Below are 21,397 nucleotides of genomic sequence, written 5' to 3' on the forward strand. Positions count from 1 at the left end.
TGAAACCTGTCATTGGAGCTTTTGTTACTGTTTTATTTACTGTGTGCCAGACAGAGAACACCTACCCCACATTGGTGAGCAATTACTCAATGCACTGTTGTCAGAGGGACTAATCATGTGAGTAACTGATGATCAGTGTGAATAAAAGAATCACAAATTGGCCCATGAATTTACATACAATTGGTGGGGGCACTTCCCTGTCACTTTTTCCCATTGCTTTTCATCCAGGATAAATAAGTCTAACATGTAAGGTTCCTTAGCAGCTTGATCTTTTGAAGAATTGTGTAGGAATCAGTATGTGGCACACTCCACATGGATGATATTTTGACATGTGCAAGTTCAGAAGGGGAATCCTGAGTAAAGATTTGCCTAACAAAGTTGCATTTAGCACATAAAAGAAATGTCTGCTTTCGAGATACCTATAGAAATATCTATGTCAGAAATTAAATGTAGTTTTCTAGTCTTGCTATGACACCTTTTAGGAATACATTTATAATTTCTACCTAATCTTTCAGATTTCATTTTTTAAAATGAGGGTCATTTTATCTTGGGATAAATCCCGCCACCCAACTGAAGGTATATTTAGACATTTGACTTTGATGGACAATGGATCAGCCCTTCAGTTATTTCCTGCTGTATTGGGATAGTTGTCCATATAACTGGAATTGCAGAAATTGTTATTATGTATCAGATTATCAAGATCCAGAGGTTTACAGTTATTTTCCTTGGTATTTTGCCAGATAAGGTTATTTTCTGGAGTTTCCTGAGAGCATAACCTATGACAGAAGTATACTGCCTAGCTGTTAAATTTCCAGTTTGGTAAATGAATCCCTCCAGTTTCATTTTCCTTTGCATTTTAATGAATCTGATCTGTCCTTTTGTCCTTGACAATCAAACTCTATGTACATTTATCTTTATTGCATCAGTTGGGATCAGCGTGGGTAAAATTTGAAAGAAATATAGTGTGCATGTGAAATGTATTTTGATTAATCTAGCTCTTCCAAAAAGAGAGAGAGGTAAGTTGTGCTATATCTTGAAAACAACAAGGAGTCCGGTGACACCTTAAAAACTAACAGATTTATCAGATGCATTACCCATGAAAGCTTATGCCCAAATAAATCTGTTAGTCTTTAAGGTGCCACCGGACTCCTTGTTTTTGTGGATACAGACTAACATAGCTACCTCCTGATACTATCCGGTGAAAACTTCCTATGTATCTGTGGTATTGCTAGGTTGCCGATATAGTATTTAACTGGCAAGTATAGAACTATATTCTGTCGTTCATACTCTTGTGGAGTATTACCTTACCCCGGGAATAACATTTTTTTAAATAAATGGGGCTGTCCAGAGAGTAAAGAGAGTAAAGGTGGTAGAATCCAGTGAATAGTTATTAAGGTTTACATAGAGTTTTTCATAGTGGATTCAAGAATGTTTGCAGATATCGTGTGAAATGGAATGAAATCAATTTACCCATGTTTTGGGACAGTTCCAATCCCTGATATTTAAATCATCAATCATTACTACTTAGACTGCAAGCACTTCCGGGCAGGGATCATCTCTGTTATATATATGTACAGTGCCTCACACGAGAGTGCCCTGACCTTTAGATGCTACTGCAATTAAAATAATAAATAATAATAAGCAAGGTAACAGTAATTAAGTGTGGTTTTCATTCACTGGCATTGATTCTGATTTATTTATGTTGATATAGAAGCCTGAGATAATACCATGTTCTTGAAGAAGTGCATCTAGTGATGTATGCAGTCTTCAGCATTACTTAACTGGCATACAGTTTTGCCTGCAAAAAGGGGTCTACCTTGTTCTTTTTCATTGATCTTAATTCCAATTCTAACTAGCTGTTTGCAGACAGCAATTGCTAGTGGTTCTACTAAGATGGTAAACAACAAAGAGTACCCTTGCTTCACTCCACATCACAAAGAAAAGTTCTTCGAGTGCTTGCTCATATCCATTCCAGTTAGGTGTGTGCACGCCGCGTGCACGTTCTTCGGAAGATTTTTACCCTAGCAACACTCGGTGGGTCGGCTGGGTCACCTCCTGCAGTGGCACCACTATGGCGCCGGATATATACCCCTGCCGACCCAACTGCTCCTCAGTTCCTTCTTACCGCCTGTGTCGGTCGTTGGAACAGTGGAGCGTGGCTTAGCTGTCCTCCACTTCCGTAGCTACTCGTAGTTTCTTCGATATCTTTGTTGTATATAGTTGGAATTTATATAATTATAGTTAGTTTGATAGTTCTTTATATAGTTAATGTATATAGTTAAGCAGGGTTTGGGCATTAGCCCTTTCCCTGCACCCGGTGCTGGGGCCCATGCCTGGTTCACTGGGATTCAAACCTTGCTCGGCCTGCCACAAGCCGATGCCTACAGGAGATCCCCACGACTCCTGTCTCAAGTGCCTTGGAGAATCGCACATTACAGATAAGTGCTGTATTTGCAAGGCATTTAAGCCGAGGACGAAGAAAGAGAGAGACTTTCGCCTAAAGAATCTCCTCATGGAGGCAGCTCTGAACTCTCCACCCTCCGCACCGAACGCTGAGCACTCTGCTAGAAGCTCTCCTCCAGCACCGGACCGTGCCGGCACCGCTAAGATGCCATGGCACCGGCCATCTCCAGCGCGGGGACCTGCTCGGCACTGATCTCTCTCCCCGAAACTGAGGAGGTTGAAGTCCCCCACTACCTCTGTGCCCTCTGCGCCACAGACACAGCCTCGTTTGGACCGCCTGGCACCTACACCTGCCGCGGCACCAACTGCTGCGGTACTGTCGACTCCGGTCCTGCGGGGGCCGTCGAGATCAGTCCCTAAGAGCTCCCTGCCGAGGCCTGTGGTTGAGCTTACGGTCCCCTCTACACCGGAGACATTCTCCACAGCCAGGGACCTCATAGCTATGACGGAGTCTGTCCTGCCTCAACCCCCGGCACCGCCGGTGTGGGTATTACACTCGATAGGCAAGCCAGCCCTAAGAAGACCGCCTTCAGTCGACCTGGCAGATCGGCACCGATCACGATCCAGGTCCCAGCGCCGTTCACGGTCCCATCGACGATCATGGTTCCGACACCATTCGCAGTGCCGGCACCGCTCGCCTCTTTGGTACTGGTCGTACTCACGGCATAGATCAATGTCTCGGCCTCCGGCTTGGTACTCTCGGTACCACTCCAGCTCCCGTCACCGCTCCCGTCACCGGGTTTCTCACAGCCGTTCCCAACGCAGACCTTCGAGATCCAGGTCAACCGCCCGGCACCGTACAGGTCGCAGGTCCCGATCTCGTTCTCGGTACTGGTATGGCTCCAGGTATCGATCCCCAGTGCCGAGGAGATCAGCAACAGCGAGAGAGAAGGACTCTTACCAGGGTCTTTCAGCTCCTCCCTGGCCGTCCCGGCACCCATCCGTGTCTTCGCAGGCGGACAGTTCGTACGCCCAGAACAGAGACTCCGATGTGCTCGCCAGGATATTCCACGAGCCCCAGGCCCAAGATCATGGCCCTCACCAGTGGGCATTCTGGACACCTTGGGCATATCATGAGGCCCAAGGTGCACATCCAGGCCCATCTCACTCTGCCACATCGGAGCACCGGGTGCCGGAAGCCACTATAAGCCGCCCTCCTCCTTCTACTTCCAAGGAAGTGCCGGTCCAGCCGCAAGACTCCCAGATGCCAAGGGAGACAGAGGCTGGCCACCAAGAAGAGGCCTCAACTGACCCGCTTGTCCCTGGTCTCTCCTCATCCTCCTCCTCTGACGAGGTGGTAGCCGGAACACCATCTGTAAGCCCTCCGCCAATTGACGTGAGGGCCCACCAGGACCTCCTCAGGCGTGTGGCACTAAATATGAACTTGCAAGTCGGGGAGGTCCCGGAGGTAGAGGACCCAGTGGTGGACATTTTGTCATCTGATGCCCCCATGAGAGTGCCCCTCCCCTTTATCTGGACGATCCAGGCCAATGCCAACATGATCTGGCAGTCTCCAGCCTCTATCCCACCTGCTGCCCGGGGAGTGGAACGTAAATATATGGTGCTCTCCAAGGGCTACGAATACTTATACGTTCATCCTCCTCCCTGCTCCCTCGTTGTCCAGTTGTCAATGAGAAAGAACGCCATGGCCAGCAGGCCCCAGCCCCGAAATCAAAGGACATGAGGCGCATGGACTTGCTGGGGCGCAAAGTCTACTCTGCAGGGGTGCTCCAACTCCGTGTGGCTAATCAGCAAGCCCTCCTTAGCCGCTATACCTATAATACCTGGGTGGCGGTGGACAAGTTTAAGGAGTTGCTCCCGCGAGACTCCCAGCAAGAATTTGTGGCCCTCCTGGACGAAGGAAAAAAGGTGGCTAGAACTTCCCTCCAGCCTTCCTTGGACGCAGCAGACTTTGCAGCCAGGATCTTAGCCTCCGGAGTTACTATGAGACATATCTCATGGCTGCAAGTCTCAGGCCTTCCCCTGGAGCTCCAGCATACAATCCAGGACCTCCCCTTTGCAGGGCAAGGCCTCTTCTCCGAAAAGACAGACCCTAGGCTGCAAAGCCTAAAAGATAACAGGGTCATTATGCGCTCACTAGGCATGCAAACGCCAGTGACTCAGCACAGGCCTTACCGCCCCCAGCCACACCGCTCTTACCCTCAGCCCAGACAGAGACAGGACTTTGCCAGAAGGCAGGGTAGAACTGGTCGTCGGAGGCAGTCCGGCACCCAAGGGGGCCAGAACCAAGGTCCCTCCAAACCACCCACAGGGCCAAAACCCACCTTTTGAAGGTGCGCCCAAGGACAACGTACCAGTTTCGTTAAAGGCTCCATTCCCTCCTTTCTCCAACCGCCTCTCCCTTTTCCTCCCTGCGCGGTCCCAGCTAATGTCAGATCGCTGGGTCTTACGCACGTTGGAATTTGGGTTCCACTTCCAATTTATTTCACGCCCCCCCTTCCACCCCCCTTCCTCATCCCTCTTCAGGGACCAGTCTCACGAGCAACTCCTCCTTCAGGAGGTGCAGACGCTCCTTGCCAAAGGAGCCATAGAGGAGGTAACAAAACACAAAAGGGGCATGGGGTTTTACTCTCGCTACTTCCTAATCCCCAAGGCAAAAGGGAGTCTCAGACATATCCCGGATCTGCGGGAACTCAATAAATTCATGATAAAGTTGAAGTTCCGCATGGTATCCCTGGGGATCATCATCCCATCCTTGGATCCCAGAGACTGGTATGCCGCCCTCGACATGAAAGATGCGTATTTTCACATAGCCATCTACCCTGCTCACAGGAGGTACCTCCGGTTCGTAGCCAACCGCCAACATTTTCAGTTCACGGTCCTACCGTTCGGCCTCTCTACAGCCCCAAGAGTATTTATGAAATGCATGGCTGTAGTCGCTGCCAGCAGATACATGTTTTTCCGTATCTAGACAACTGGCTCATCCGAGGGACCTCCGATGCACAAGTCACCCATCACGTCGGCATTGTCAAGGACCTTTTCCTACATCTAGGCCTGATGATCAATGCAGAAAAATCCACTCTGATTCCCACTCAGAAGATAGACTTTATTGGCGCCACCCTGGACTCCAATCTCACCAGAGCCTGCTTACCGCTGCCCTGGTTCCAGGCAATGGTGGCCATCATCCAGAGCCTGCAAGCTGTTCCGTTGACTTTTGTTCGCACTTGCCTCGGTCTCCTGGGTCACATGATGGCCTGCACGTTTGTGACGAAACACGCCAGACTGCGCCTCCGTCCCCTCCAATCATGGCTCAACTCACTGTTCCGACCAAGCAGAGATGCCATAGACATGATAGTCACCATTCCCCCAGGCATCCTAGGCTCCTTCGAATGGTGGATGACCCCCTCCCTGGCGTGTGCAGGGCTGCCGTTCCATCCACCTCAGCCCTCTATGTTCCTGACGACGGACGCATCATCTCTCGGCTGGGGTGCTCACCTCGGACATCTACGCACTCAAGGCCTTTGGACATCTCAGGAGCTGGCCTTGCATATCAATGTCCAGGAGCTGAGAGCAGTTCGCCTTGTGGGCCAGGCGTTTCAGCAGCACTTGCAAGGCCGTTGCATGTCAATATTCACAGACAACACAACAGTCATGTACTATATAAACAAACACTGCAGGACAAGGTCCTCGACCCTTTGTCAGGAAGCCATACGACTCTGGGACTTTTGTATAGCCCACTCTATAGACCTCATAGCGTCCTTTCTGCTGGGGGTTTGAAACACTCTGGCAGATTGCCTCAGCAGATCCTTCCTTTCTCACGAGTGATCGTTTCACCTGGACGTTATTCTTTCGATCTTCCGGAAGTGGGGATTTCCCCGTGTAGACCTCTTCGTGTCCCACGAGAACAGGAAATGCCAGATATTCTGTTCCTTTCAAGGCCTCTCCCAGGGTTCGATAGCAGATGCTTTCCTGATACCATGGACGACTCACCTGCTCTATGCTTTTCCACTGTTCCCGCTCGTCCACAGGGTCCTGCTGAAAGTACACAGGGACAGAGCCCGCTTGATCATGATCGCTCCAGCGTGACCCAAGTAGCACTGGTACACCATGTTGCTCGACCTGTCAATAGCCAACCCCATCCCTCTACCTCTTCACCCAGACCTGATAACTCAGAACCACGGCAAACTTCACCACCCAGACCTACAGTCCCTCCATCTCACGGCATAGCTCCTAAGTGGTTGACCTTGTCTGAGTTGCATTGCTCTGCCCCAGTGCAACAAGTACTCTTGGGTAGCAGAAAGCCTTCCACTAGATCAACATATCTAGCCAAGTGGAAGTGTTTCTCATGCTGGTGCAGAAAGCAGAACATTTTTCCCGCTGAGGTCTCGATCTCCACCATCTTGGACTACCTCTGGTCTCTTAAACAGCAGGGCCTAGCAGTATCATCATTGATGGTACACTTGGCGGCCATCTCTACCTTCCATCCAGGGGAGAATGGCCGTTCAGTGTTTTCACATCCTATGGTGTCTCAATTCCTCAAGGGCTTGGAGCGTCTATACCTCCAGGTATGCTGCCCCGCCCCAACCTGGGACCTCAACCTAGTTCTTACCAGACTTATGTCGGCCCCATTCAAGCCATTAGCAATGTGCTCCCTTCTGTACCTGTCCTGGAAAACCACTTTCCTCATCGCCATCACATTGGCAAGACGAGTTTCCGAGCTTCAGGCTCTCACGGCGGACCCTCCATATACTGTGTTCCACAAGGACAAGGTGCAGTTGCGACCACATCCGGCCTTTTTCCCCAAAGTGGTATCAGCCTTCCATGTTAGCCAGGAGATCTTCCTTCTGGCCTTCTTCCCAAAGCCACATTCATCGTGCAGAGAGCAACAATTGCACTCCCTAGACGTCCGTAGAGCACTCGCTTTTTATATCGAGCAGACAGAGCCCTTCCGCAGAACACCACGACTCTTCGTCACGGTGGCAGAGCGTATGAAAGGCCTACCCATTTCCTCACAAAGGATTTCATCCTGGGTGACATCGAGCATCCGCACCTGTTACAACTTGGCTCATGTCCCCTCGAGCCACGTCACTGCACACTCTACCAGGGCTCACGCTTCATCTGCTGCCTTCCTGGCTCACGTGCCCATCCATGACATATGTCGTGCAGCTACCTGGTCCTCGGTCCATACTTTCGCCTCTCACTATGCCCTGGTTCAGCAGTCCAGAGATGACGCAGCCTTTGGCTCCGCAGTATTACACTCTGCGACATCTCACTTCAACTCCACCGCCTAGGTAAGGCTTGGGAATCACCTAACTGGAATGGATATGAACAAGCACTTGAAGAAGAAAAGACGGTTACTCACCTTTGTAACTGCTGTTCTTCAAGATGTGTTGCTCATATCCATTCCAAACCCGCCCTCCTTCCCCACTGTCGGAGTAGCCGGCAAGAAGGAACTGAGGAGTGGTTGGGTCAGCAGGGGTATGTATCCAGCACCATGGTGGCGCTACTCCACAGGGCGACCCAACCGACCCACCGAGTGTTGCTAGGGTAAAAATCTTCTGACGAACGTGCATGCGGCGCGTGCACACCTAACTGGAATGGATATGAGCAACACATCTCAAAGAACAACAGTTACAACGTCTTTTTCTGTTGATTTCCTTTTGAAGTTTAATGAAGCTTATGGTGAAGTGTAGCAAACTCACATTGCAAAGGTCAAATTTTGACCAAATGAAGGGTCAGATTATGCCTGGCCCTAGTGTAGGTTCACTAATGCAATTTGAGACTTGATATTCAAAGTAGAGCTGTCAAGCAATTTAAAAAAATTAATCCCAATTAATCATGTGATTAATCATGCTGCTAATAGAATACCATTTATTTAAATATTTTTTGATGTTTTCTACATTTTCAGATATATTGATTTCAAATACAACACAGAATACAAAGTGTACAGTGCTCACTTGATATTTATTTTTATTACAAATATTTGCTCTGTAAAAAACAAAAGAATTATTATTTTTCAATTCACCTAATACAAGTACTGTAGTGCAATCTCTTTATCATGAAAGGTGAACTCAAAAATGTAGAATTATGTATAAAAAACTCCCTGCATTCAAAAATAAAACAATGTAAAACTTTAGATTCTACAAGTCCATCAGTCCTACTTCTTGTTCAGCCAATCACTCAGACAAACAAGTTTGTTTACATTTGCAGAAGATAATGCGGTATGCTTTTAGTTTACAGTCACCTGAAAGTGAAAACAGGCATTTGCATGGCACTATTGTAGCTGGCGTTGCAAGATATTTACATGCCAGATGTGCTAGAGGTTCATATGTCCATTGATGCTTCAACCACCATTCCAGAGGACAGGCGTAAATGCTGGTGACGGATTCTGCATGATAACGATCCAAAGTAGTGCAGACCGACGCATGTTCATTTTCATCATTTGAGTCAGATGCCACTAGCAGAAGGCTGATTTTTTTTTTTTTTTGGTGTTTTGGGTTCTGTAGTTTCCGCAACAGTGTTGCTCTTTTAAGACTTCTGAAAGCATGCTCCACCTCATCCCTCTCAGATTTTGGAAGGCACTTCAGATTCTTAAAGCTTGGGTTGAGTGCTGTGCTATCTTTAGAAATTTCACATCGGTATCTTCTTTTTATTTTGTCAAATTTGCAGTGAAAGTGCTCTTAAAATGAACAACGTGTGCAGGGTCACCATCCGAGACTGCTATAACATGGAATATATGGCAGAATGCAGGTAAAACAGGGCAGAAGACACAATTCTTCCCCCAAGGAGCTCAGTCACAAATTTAATTAATGCTTTTTTTTTAACGAATGTCATCAGCATTGAAGCATGTCCTCTGGAACGATGACCGAAGCACGAAGAGGCATGTGAATCTTTAGCACACCTGGCACATAAATATATTGCGACACCAGCTACAACAGTGGCGTGTGAATGTCTGTTCTCACTTTCAGGTGACATTGTAATTAAGAAGTGGGCAGCATTATCTCCCATAAATGTAAACAAACTTGTTTCTCTTAGTGATTGGCTGAACCAGAAGTAGGACTGAATGGACTTGTAGGCTCTAAAGGGTTGTTTTTTTTTTAATGCAGTTATGTAACAAAAAACCTACCTTTTAAGTTGCACTTTCATGATTAATTTTTTTATTGCAATTAATTTTTTTGAGTTAATCACGTGAGATAACTGTGATTAATCGACAGCCCTAATTCAAAATGCCACTGTGCCTAATTTTGATTCATGCCATATGTCACATAATGTTGTTTCTGTTCCCTGATTGGCTGAGTTTAATGTTTATAATCTGATTTCTCATTCAAGTGCTCATGGAAAACAAATTTTAAATTCGCTTTCCATAAGCATTTTAACATTCGCTTCTGAGAGAGTGTGTACTTGTAAAGCCCAACTGAATGGATTTTCACAGAAGGTAAGCAATGAGGTGTGTGCGGATATAGCTAAAACAAATTTTTACTTACACTCAGATGAATATTAGTAGAAAATGTTTTGCATGATTCACCCAACTGTAGTTCAGAGGCATGCTTCTGAAACCCTGTCTTTCTAGACACAAGATGTGACAAAAATAGGAGTGGGTCCACTCTGGGAGAGTATGCACTATAGTTGCAATGCTTCAAACCATTGGAGTTCTTCTGTGGTTTGAAAGACAACATTCTTTTGTGAATGTGATTTCATTTTCCAATGTGTAAGACAGGTTTTCATTAATCACAATTGTTCCTCTTTGCCTGTTGGGTATAAAGGAGGCTGAATAGGGTGGCTTGACGCAATTCATTATCAAGGTGTGTTTCCTGTAGGAGGCCTGTAGTGAAATACTCTTTTTGAAGAGACACAATTATATTCTTCCATTCTGTAGGGTAATATCCCCTGGATAGTCTATGTAACATTTTGTTCAATTTTGAAATACCTGAAAGTAGAACTGGGTGAAAATTTTCGGATGAAATTTTTTTAGCCAAAAGACAGTTTCAGATCAACCAAAATATTTCATGAAGTTGTGTCAAATTTTATTGAATTGTGTCAAAACCAAAACAAATTCCAAAAAAAAAAAAGAGAGAGAGAGAAATGTTTAATTTCAACATTTTTGGGTTGACCTGAAACAAATTTATTTTTTAATGTTTTGGTTTGGCCGCTGAACCATAAAAATCAGTTATTCACACAGCTCTTCTTGAAAGTTCACTGTATGATATACTACACAATAGCAAGAATTTGAAGCTACTGCCAATTCACCAGTTCCCGGAAAAGATTTCACATGGGAAAAGTTTCAGGTACTATTGATCTAGTGGACAAGGACAGATAAATTGACAACATTTAATACAATAGCAAAAATAAAATTATCAAAAGGAACTATCAGACTTTTCATTACTTTTGATAAACATACCGCTTAAAAGCTTTGTTTTAAGTGGGGACTAACATATAAACTAACCATATCTTCCACATTTCCTGTGAGTCACCAATATGACCAGGATCTCTCTCTCTATCCCCCTACCTACCTACAACTTGTGAGCACACACACACACAGCCTTGTTTGCTAGCTATATTTGTTTTGCATTGTACTTATTTATGCTCAGATTGGGCCATTAAGATTGGAGCCCTAAGTAAGGGTGGTGTAGAGCTCCCAGGGACATTGTCAGGATGCCTCCTGGAGCTGATGGGAAGCATGTCTTAAGAGAATATAATATGCAGCATCTCACCTTAGGGGAGTGTAGTATACTCTTCTCTCTGTGACTGGCCAGATCTGTTGGCTAATAGGGAAGAAGGGCAAGGATTGGCTTCCCTTCTTTCCCACCCCCTCCCATCTGGAGACACCACTGCTTGTAGTGACGTTAGCTATGGTAGCTCTTACAGTTGACGAAAGGGAAATGTCCTTGTGCCCTCCCTCCTTGTGCCCTCTCTGCACAGATGCTAGCCACAGTCTATATTAAAGGGATCTGTGGGGGTAGTATTTTACAATAATCAGTAGGCACTTTAGATCAGCCATAGGTTGAAAGAAAACGAAAATTGTAACCTGGGCTGGCAGAAAACCCTGATTAATTCTTAAGATATCTAGAGTCTGAGCAACTCCCAAAGCAATGATCTAGTCTCAGGGTTTGTGCTCCTCAGTTCCCCGGGACATTTTCAGTACTGCAGGAGGAAAAGAACACAAGAAACTCAAAGAACAAATAAGAGATGCTATATGAACACCAGCAGAATCATTTTAGGCACCCTGAGTAGGCCATTTACACCAGTGCAAGATGAGGGGAGATGGACATAAATGCATCTATTCTTGTCTGGTAGCATTTTTATACTCACTTTGCACTGACGTAAATGACTGCACATGGTGCAGGGCAATGGTGAGTTGGGCCCTTCTCCCTTGTAAATATTGGGCTGAGTGGGAGAGGGTTATATGATGCAAGTAGGAGGAGAATGAGCATGCCTAGTGAGATCTTCAAGGCCTGATTCTCCATTGTCAAGTACCTTGTGTAGCTATTTGCACTTGTGCCATTCTGATCATATACCCACTTTGCACTTCCTTTGCACTGAAATAAACAGCTATATGTGATGCACAGCAATAGAGAGTCAGGCCATACGTGTTTCCAGAAGTCTGAGCAGAATCAGACTGAGCTGAATGCTAGTTAGTAAGAGTATTTTGCCTTCTCTCCTGAAAATCATAATTCCTGAATGCTTACTAAACAATGCAGTAAAACAGCATGCAGCCCAATGAATGTGTAGCATAAAAGACACATCTAGCCTAATTCGCCTCACATTTTATACCAGTTCTACATTAGTGCAATTCACTGGCTTCAGTGGAGATACTCCTGATTTTCATTGGTGTGAGCAGAGAATCAGGTCCATTTTCTGCAATATATGTATTGTTTTTCAAATGTAGCAAACTAAGTCCTGAAAATGTTACATTTTTAATAAAATATCTATTAACTTTTTCCATCAATGAGATAATAAATTAATCAGCTTTTAAAGCAAAACTATTGCCAACTGATGCAAAACATCTCGGAAATTTAAGAAGTAGTTAGATAAAGAACAGTTCAGCCACGTAAAGATGTATTACCTATAAAAACAGCCACATTACAAGGATTAGGGGGCTAATTTGGTTCTTAATATGCAAAGCTCTAATTTGAAGAAAGGAAACCAAATTAGTCTTAATTAAAGTCATGTTTGACATCACCATTTTAATGTGCTCCTTTCTAATATGGCTGATTTTGCAGATGTAGTGTCACATGTTTACTAGGCTAATATGTTCTCTTTCCAAATTTACTTTTACATGTGAATGGTTTGGATCAGATTATATTTCCTCTCTTTTAAATGAAATCTTTAACTGAAAAAGATTGGCAAATCATATTTGTGGAAGGAAATGTGAATGGTTTAAATGACAAACAGAGATCTTTATAGGCTTAATAAAGTGTCTTTGGGCAACTACTATAGTTTCTTTTGAGATAGGACAGTTTAAGAATAACTCCTATGCATAAATGAATAGCATGTCATGAGATGTCTGAACACTAAACCTTCTTTTCATTAAAAATAAATCTTTCCACAAACATTGTCTTGGTTTCCTCTAAACATTGAATTTGCTTATTTCACCTGTTTGATGCCATGATGTACAAATGTCTTGTATTGGCTTGTGTGCTAATTTGCATCCCAGTTTGCATAGAGAAGTCTCAGAAGGAAACCACAGAAAACGTCTCTTCTCCCCCACCCCGTCTTTTTGTCCCCAATTGAATAAAGTCCTACAACAAGAAATGAGGATCTTTTTCATAGGTTGTAACATTGAAACATCACCAAAGTACTCTCCAACATAGCTGAAATTAGACAGGAAAGCAGAGGCTTTTGTCTCCAGTAGATCATGTGAAAATATTTACTAGAGAAGATAATGTTACCCAGGGGAAGCTGACAACAACTTAAACATGAAATGCAACCATCAGGAGATTGTAGACTGTCACATCAAGCTGGTGACATGAAAGCGTCGGTCATGCTGTTTAAGAGAATGAGACTTTGTATTTGAACTGGGTCATCAGAAGTTTTCCTTTGACCTCGGCTGTTTCTAACTAGCAAGGGCTGCCTGCTAACATTTGTAGTTTAATTGTCAATGGCCAATAAGCATGACTCTGCTGTTCACTGTTATCTCCCTCAGTACACAAACGTAGCAGAAACTGCAACTGCAAGTCAGTTTCACTCAGATATACTCCCTTATCAGCTTGTTAAAATAATTTGATCAACAGAACAACATTTTTAACTCCTGAGTTTTGACAAAAATCAGGGGAGGGAATAGAGTTTTTCATGGTCACTTTGTCACTGAAAAGGAAAAATAATTACCGGAAAAATAATATTTTCACTGACAGTTCAGGGTAATTAGTTTCCCAGGGAGAAGGCGTTGGTAGCAAGCGGCTTTACATAGGGAGTCTTTGTCGTTTTATGGATGCTCATCTGTCAACTGTCAGGTTGTTTCAAAGGAGCTCTGGCCATAATGTTTTCCCTCTGCACCTTTCCCATCGTGGTGGCCCAAATTTGCCTGAATAACCATTCGTCTTCCTGTTTGCCTAGTCTGGGTACTTACAATAAGCTGGGATGGAGCAGTGCTGCTGGAGCTACATAGCATGGGGGCTAGTTGGGGAGAGTGTTTAACATTTTATAATGGCTTTGATGCAGAAGGATGTTCTGGTTGGATAAACTTTATTTTTCTGGACAAAGTACACTTGGCAAATTAGAGGCAGGCTCCTTAACTTGCAAAAGTAAGGATGGGTTAATACTTTTTCCTGTAGGGAAGAACTTCCCCTCAGCCCAAATATATTGATAAGAAATCTACTGCATTTTTGGTACACTGCATTTGTTCCTAGAAACCCCATAACTCTTATGCACTCATTCATTATATGTCCATCACTTTTTAGATACAAATATTCTCAGACAAAAATCTTTGTTAAACAGGAGTTAAAGTTGTAAAACCATATTAAGCCCAAAGTTTTCAAACCTTGATGCCTTAAATTAGGCAGCTAACTAGGTGTCCTGATTGTCAGATGTGCTGATTTCAGTGGGAGTTGTAGATAAAATCAGACTACTTATTTAGGTGGCTAGATAGGGATGTAAGTTCCTAACTATAGGCATCTAAGTCCAAAACATTTGGCCAAATAATGTATTGGGGGGCAGGAATATTAGTGATTTAGGTTTAAAATATGCAAATATCTGAATTCCAGGAAATTCAGAGTTAAAATCTTAACTCTGTCTTCCTGTCCCTGTCTGCTCTGCAGGTTCAAGACATGAATTATCAGTAGCTGACAAGTCAGGATGTAGACCTAAATGATCTGGGCCCTAGTTATGCAATTGCCATTGTGGCAATTAGGGTCAGTTGGGAAGTGCTTGTGGTCAGAACTCAAGTTCATGTCTAGTAATAGCAGGGCTTTTCAATTGAGTGATTTCCCACCTTTACAATTTACTCCCATAAAATGTTAATAGAAAAAAATGCACCTTCTTTAGAACTTCATCAGAGTCCCATTTCAGTGACCCTCAGCTCAGATACTTGTATTTAGTTTGGAACAAGCAGTTTTTTGGTTTTCATTGCCGTAGTGGTAGGTGCTGTAGAAATTAATGAATTAATCATTTTACATTCTGCATACTTTCTTACTCAGCCCAGAACCTGGGAGGCTGCAGACCTCTTAAAAGATGTCCACCATGATTTCTGGAGGAAAGTGCATGTAGCCTAATGTTGTCAGGAAAACCAGTGATAGTAAACAGTGAAGGATATAAACCCCAGTTCTGGAATGAATCCTAAGCACATGCCTACCTTAAAAAATATGAGTAGTTCCACTGAAGGATTACAAGGCTTTCTCTCATCTTGGGCGGGAAATCTTTCTTTGCAGATTTTATGTTTGTCTAGATGGGCCTGGATTACTGCGTGGGAACTGCCATGTCATGTGTTCCATTGACCTCTGCTAGTACATTCCACTCCTCCCACTCTCCCTGATTTCTGACACTTCACTTAGCTTCTCTGAAGAGCACTGGCTTTGACCATGATCACAGAAAGTGGTGCTGTACAGAGGAACTTACCCACTCATGTCCCAGTTCAGCCACGTGCTCAACCTTAAGTGCATGAGTAGTTCCATGGACTTCAGTGGGAAAAGTCACATGCTTAAGTGCTCTGTTAGACTGAGTACTTGTATTTTTTTTTCAGTGACTACTCATAGGAGGAGAATCAGAAAATCATAAAACTATAGGTTTATAAGGGACTGCAAGGGGTATCTAGTCTAATTCCCTGCCAACATGCAGGATTTGTTGTGTCTAAACCATCCAAGACAAGTGGCTATCCAGCCTCCTTTCGAAAACCTCCATTAAGTCCTCACCTAAGAGAATTAGGGTTCAGCAATCTGTCTCAAAGTATCTTTTCACTAAAATTTGGAGAGGATCACAACAAAAAAGATGATTCATCCAATTTGAAAAGATACAAGAGAGAAAACAAAATAATTTTACTAATTAATAATAATGGCATGACTGATACTTGACCTTATTTTAATATGGCAAGAAGTTTTATAGTTTGCATTTTTTTCTGGACATATCCCCTAATTTTGATCAATTTAACAAATAAACTACACAGAGACCCCCAAAAGGACAAGTTCACAGCTCTATGGATTTTATTGGGTGTCACTAAACAAATATAAAAATTAAGGCCAACTACCACCAGCTCTTTTCAATTTCCATTTTGGTCACTCAGTGATACTTAAGAGTAAATGCAAATGCTCCCTTGATGGAGTCAGATTGCTTCTTTATTAATTCCATTCATAAATACACACTAGGTGTCCAGGGGAGCACTTGAAACCCTGATAATCAAAAGCTTATTGTGTGTTTGAGGAGCTTGAAAAGGAAATTGAAGTAGATACCAAGGGAGAATGGAATAAAGTTGGAGTTTTTCCTTCTAAACCAGCAGGAGGTTGTCTAAGTATAATGTTATGCACAACTTGTAGCTTTGGGGCTGGGGTTTGTGTGTGTGTGCAATTACAGTAGTAAAGTCACTGTTCTATGCATAATTAATTTGGCACTCCACAGATGGTAGAATCCTAGTACAGCATTAACATCTATATTATGGGCTAATGTGTATGTTTGATGTTTTGAAGACTAATAGCTTTAGCTCAGATTAGTATTTAACTCAGTAGAACAAAATATTGAAAAGCAAAACCAACTTGTACAACATAGAGGTAAAGAGCAGCTCTGATGACTTGAGCAGGGCAGGATATTCCTCTTCTGCTTTGTCCTGTAAAGGAAGAAGCACTAGGTTGTTGGTTTTTTAATAAAAAAAACACAATTTCTTTGAAGACATTAGAAATATGCAACATTAGTGTGTTATAAAACAAGTATGTGTGTGTGTGTGTGAGAGAGAGAGAGAGAGAGGGAGAGATACACAAACAGAGGGTCAGACCTTCAACTAGTATAAGATCACCATGGTTTCATGGACTTCAGTGGTGCTTTGTCAGTTTACTCCACCTGAAGATCTAGAGAGAGTACACCTATTGCACACTATTTAAATGCATTCCTGCTTTTGAACTGGCGTTACCTCTCCTCTATAGCATGCAAACCAGCACCCATGTGAAGGGATTAAAAGATAAATAAATTAAGTCTGAATGCCACAGTAAAATTAATATGGCATATATTGATTGAATATGATTTGAACTGTAGCAAAGTGTTTGTAAAAATGATCAGTTTGTTTGGTGAAGAGGATGGATACAAAATGATGGCTGTTTGCTATAGTTTTTGGTGGATCTACCACTTCCATTTCTTCTGCAGTTTAAGGCAGTGTTGCATTTCCAAAACAGTGTACTATGACTCTTAAATTCACCCATCTCTCTGTACCACAAATAAATTCTCAGCTCAGCACACTTCTCAACTATCCCTCATTTTAAAGGATGGCCCAAATGGATCCCCAGTGCCACTTCATGCAAACTCAGAACCAAATCTTGCAGTCCTCTTAAAAGGGCTGATCCATAGACTCTTATTTATATGAACTGATTCAATGGGACTCCAGCAAAACTCCCATTAGTGTCAAATGGAGTGAGTAAGGACTGGAAGATTTGGCCTCTAGAGTTTTAGTGAAAAGATACTTTGAGACAGATTGCTGAACCCTAATTCTCTTAGGTGAGGACTTAATGGAGGTTTTCGAAAGGAGGCTGGATAGCCACTTGTCTTGGATGGTTTAGACACAACAAATCCTGCATGTTGGCAGGGAGTTAGACTAGATACCCCTTGCAGTCCCTTATAAACCTATAGTTTTATGATTTTCTGATTCTCCTCCTATGAGTAGTCCCACTGAAAAAAGTTGGAGTTGATTTCTTTTCCCTCTAGCTTACCTAAACTGTCTGAGCATGCTGTTTTATTTTCCTCCTCAAAACAAACTAATAAAATAGGGAGTGCTCAAGCTCCTAAATCACTGGATTAATAATAACCATACTACAGCAGGGTTATGTGTGTGCATAAGGCAAGAAGCATATACCCAAACATATTTGACAGTAAAAAACAAAGACTTATCCCCCCACTACCCCCGTTATTTATTTTGAGGGAAAAGCAGCAAAAAAAATCAATGATTTGGCTCAAAGGCTTGTTACGGGTAAACTGGACCTGAAAAGGTGATTTCCTGGGTCTCTGAAGTTTATCTTCTTCTTTGCAAAATCCTGCTTCATCCTTGCCATGGCAGAGTTTTATTCCTGTTTTTTTTCCCTTTTCGGAGTGTATCAGATTGTCCCTGATGGTCAGTCCTCCAGACCTTCCTGTAAGGACCCAAATCTGTTACCCTTGCATCAACATCAGTGGGACTGCTTTCCCAGTAAGATACTACTGTTGCCCCTTTTCCCTCCTGAAAATTGTTCCACACTGCTAGAATCCTGTACTCACACAGAGTCCCAGTGAAACCAAGGGGTCTCTACATGGGTTGCAGGGATCCATCTGCACAGAACAGCTTTCAGGATCAGAGCTTAAATTCAACCTAGCACCGGTGCGAAGTGATGGTGGACTATAGCCAGGGAAGGTAACAAAAGGACAGGAGTTGCAACATTTACAAACACATTAATTGCTTTTACGATATGCATCCTGATTTTTAAAAACAGTTTTAGTATTTCCCCAGGGACTGGAGACAAAGATATGGGGATGTGTGTGGTTATTTGTGAGGCCACGATATTTATGGCATTTCCTCTTGATATTGCATCAGATAGAATTTTCTCATGGCTTATGAGTTTATAAAATAAAAAATGGGGAAAGGCAGTAAATCATTCAGGATCCGACAAGAGAACTTTTTAAAAAAGGCCCCACCAAAACAATGGATATTTAAGCAGAAAGTGTTCCAGCTCCTTCTGACAAAGACCCTCCAGAGGATTACAATACAGTCAATGTTGCTTTAATTAAATTTAATGCTGTGTGAAATGCACTCAGAGAAACTTTGATGAATGACTGGGGCAATTCACACAGCTCACTAAAGGGCATCCAGCCCTTGCAGGGGTGTCAAGCCACGATGAATTGGTTAGTACAGGCATGTTTATAGACTGCCTAAGGAACCTTGTATCTGTGTGGTAATGTCAGAGATAATGTTATGATTCGCTGGACCTTGGGGGGCTTTGATGACACGGTTAATGAGATGTCCCAGGGAGCGACCCAGCAGGTTACTCTCAGACCTCCCACATCAAACGAAGCAGCTTTGCTTCTTCAGAGCCTGCCATCCTCCAAATCCCTCAGCTGGGCTTTTCTTTCCATAGGGCCACATTTTTTTTTTTTTTTTGTCCTTAGTCAACATTAACTTCGTCTGGCAGCTGAAATGCAAAAGTTGTTAGTTTTTAATTTGGTTTCTCTTTGACCTGCCTATACAATGGCTTTCTAGTATTTTACAGAAAGGGAAAAAAGAGGATAAAGCAATGGAGGAAAAATGAGGAAACAAAAACTTTTTAAAAAGCAGAGGAATGTTTTCTTCATGCAGACCTTGGTTGCAAAGCAATGAGCTGTGATAGTGGAACTAGGTCTTTTATCTGTTTTACCCAAAGAAGTGAAAAAGAAAAACCCAATGGATGAATTGATAAATACAAGTCTGTTATTGAAGTTTGTTTTAAAGGGTTGATTGTCGAGCTGTAATAAAGGTGGTTGTTTAGCAATTTCTCTTTGTAGGGGGAAAAAGCTCACTATAGGTTTGGTTAAAAGTGAGGTTAAATGGTAAGTAAACATTCTTATAATACATCTATCTCTGCAAAATTCCCAGGGCAGGAAATGGACTTGAAGAATTACATCATTAAAGAGAGATGTTCATCAAAGTGAACACAAGACCATCTCAAATGACCCTTCTCAAATATAAAACCTGTATTTTTTTGGTATCTTTGAAGTTTTGCGAAAATGTTTTGGGCTGATAATGGCTCACAGATTTGACAGATCTGTGAATGGCATCAGCCATTGGAAACACCCTCATTTGGACCATGTAACTGATTAAGGCAAGAAGTCCTATGATCTGCTAGACAGAGAAACAATGTTTGAGAAAAATTAAGATGGACACCACTGAAATTAGATCTACAATATTGTAATTGTGCACAAGAACATCCTGAGACATACCACAGTGGTGTGCAGTGATCTGTATTCTGACATGCGATGTTTTATGGGCTTGATACATTTCTTTTGACTGATTATATTATCATTGGTGCGGAGCAATATGACTATCTAATTATCACAGACAATAGCCAGGACACTAACAAAAAATGAGCCCAATTCCCATTTACAGAAAGGCCACATGGCATCGCTAAGGCAGTATAAAGGGGCTGTCAAGTGGGCATAATTTATACTTATACTCACTTGAAAGCCATTTACACCACTCGAGCAGTGTAAAGTGGCTTTAGTGTAAATGTGAATTCAGGCCAAAATCTTAGAGTCAGATCCTCAGCCAGATCTGATCCAAAGCCCATTGAAATCAGTGGAAGTCTTTCCATTGACTCTAACAAGCTTTGTAGCACCACTGAAGACAATGTAGATATGCTGATTTATGCTGGTACTGTGTACTAAGGTTGTATGAGTGTAACTGTAGCCGTGTCGGTCCCAGGATATTAGAGAGACGAAGTTGGTGAGGTATTGTTTTTTATAGGACCAACTTCCAATAAAGGACAGTACCTCTCCTCCCCCTTCCCTCCCCCATCTCTGTATTAAGGCCACACATCTTGTCATGGATTTTTTTTCCATTTTTCACTGAAATTGAGTTTTTGACAGAGCAGGAAATATAAAGCCTGGAATTTTTATTGCAATATGGTTTCAGCCCCATCGCACATCCAACATATGGATGTACATTTTGTGGTATATATATTGAAAACACTTAGAAGTGATACATAAGATAGATTTTTAGAAATAGCCACAAAACAGGAAACAGAAATGACTATGAGTCAGACTGATTTGGACTATATGCCCCCATGCAAGGGAGTGACGGGTAGTCAGACTATGCCACTCCCTTTATACCCCTGCACATGCTATCTGGTACCTCGATTGTATTGTGGAGTTTGTGTGTGAGTGAGTGTGTGTGAAGGCTGCTAGGGGCCGTGTGCTGGGAGAGAGGCTGAGCCCTGAGTTGGGGGCGGGGCTTACCTGATTAGGGGTCCTATATAAGTAGCCAGGCACTCAGGCAGCGGCACAGGAGCCAGCAAACAGAGCTGCTAACAGGGAAGTTTCAGTGGGAGTTTCCACGGGGAGGTTTCAGGGGAGATCAAGGCAGAGGAACCAACAAGTCAGATAAGGGAGGGGGCAGGGGTCTGCCAGAAGCCCAGGCCTTGTTGGGGGCCTGTGGTGCGGTGTGTGGCGTGGACTGCCAGGCACAGAGTTGGAAGGCCATGAGTGAGACAGAGGCAGCAGTGAGAGACACACTGAGGATGACCGGATGTGGAAGCTGTGGCATGTACATGGTCGTGGAAGGGGCACCTGAAAGGAGTTTTGTCTGCATGAAGTGCCGCCTGATAGAGCTGCTGGAAGAAAAGAT

The sequence above is a fragment of the Chelonoidis abingdonii genome, chromosome 5, assembly GCF_003597395.2.
Source record: "Chelonoidis abingdonii isolate Lonesome George chromosome 5, CheloAbing_2.0, whole genome shotgun sequence".
In the NCBI taxonomy this organism is placed as follows: Eukaryota; Metazoa; Chordata; order Testudines; family Testudinidae; genus Chelonoidis; species Chelonoidis abingdonii.